Source organism: Calliphora vicina, chromosome 2 (assembly GCF_958450345.1).
Source record: "Calliphora vicina chromosome 2, idCalVici1.1, whole genome shotgun sequence".
NCBI classification, from domain to species: Eukaryota; Metazoa; Arthropoda; class Insecta; order Diptera; family Calliphoridae; genus Calliphora; species Calliphora vicina.
The window spans coordinates 82,093,422-82,094,790 of NC_088781.1; positions in this window are offsets into that span (position 1 = coordinate 82,093,422).

The window sequence follows — 1,369 nt, forward strand, 5'->3', positions numbered from 1 at the left end:
AACACGAATATTTTATATTTATTCAAAAATATGAAATGACACTGTGCTTACTCAAAACTAAATTTTCTCTCACAAATTCATCCCATTTTAATACAAACTAAAATTCTTGAAAAAATCATCTTCAAAAATACTATTTTTAATTTTTTTATGAGTTAAATATCGTACGCCTGGAACACGCACTCAGTCGGTGGAGTACAGACAGTGGAATGAGTGTTAACCCGAGCAAAACTGAACTTGTACTGTTCACAAGGAAGTACAAGATTCCTCTTTTCTCGCTTCCCCGATTAAATTGTGTTGAACTAACACTATCCTCTACGATGGGTAGTCACCTCTACGATGGGTAGTCATCTTGACGCGATGTAGAGGCTTAAGTGCGATGATTCGCGTTGGCCATGCTGGAGGGGACAGTTTAACTTGAGTTGGCTGTCTCTGGCAGGGTCTCCCATTCCAGAAGGGCACGCGTTGAGCATGATACTAAGAACTACCCTCCCTTTGTCTGATAGCGTCTGTTCTCCTCTGGGGCGGCTATCAGATGCTATTTCCATCGAACCATTTTCCCCTCATTGAGAGGGGTGGTTAAGGTGGATAGTCCGGCTGGTCCGTAAGGACTCTTTAATGTCCGTCCGAAATCCACCAGCGTCTGTTTCCCATATTGGGCGGCTGGATAAGTCATGCCCCATGTACCCGGTCGGGGGCTTCATAATCTCCGGGGACCCTACTCCCACAGCGATGGTTTCGGGCTGTGGTGAGTCGAATGCTACTGCAACTCAGGCTAGTCAGGTGATCACACCGGGCCAGACTAGTCTGCATGCTACTGGTGTCGCAAGAGGTCAATCTGGCATACCCAGATTGGCTGATTGTAAAAAATCCAAGGCAATAGGTGGTAGTGACCTAAGCGGCGAGGTACCTCTGGACTTCTCTCCAAGTACCTCCAAAGCCGCGAAAGCCCAAGTCGTCAAGGCGGCTAAACCCCCTGTTTCGGGTGCCTCTAAGGGGGAAGCGACTAAGTCGCCCCTCACGGATGCTTCCCATATGCCAACTGTGCGCTCAGGTCTTGTGAAGGAATCCTCCTGTCCTGAAGACGCATCACCCCTGGCCAATCCCGGCTCTGAAATTAACCCCAGGCATAAAAACCCTGCTATAAGGGCTGCTACCACCAGGCGTTCCGCTTACCGCTTTGTTGAGGCACTTGGCTCAAAAAAAGTCGAGGATCTCACTAAGGAGCAACAAGCTTCGCTTTCCTGGGCGAAAGCCTATATTGCTGGTCTCAAGACCGCTCCTCCTTCTGCTGAATTACCAGCGGGGCCTAAACGGCAACGTTCAGAGGAGGATACAGCGACCAAGAGCCAGCAACCGGGACCTAAACGTC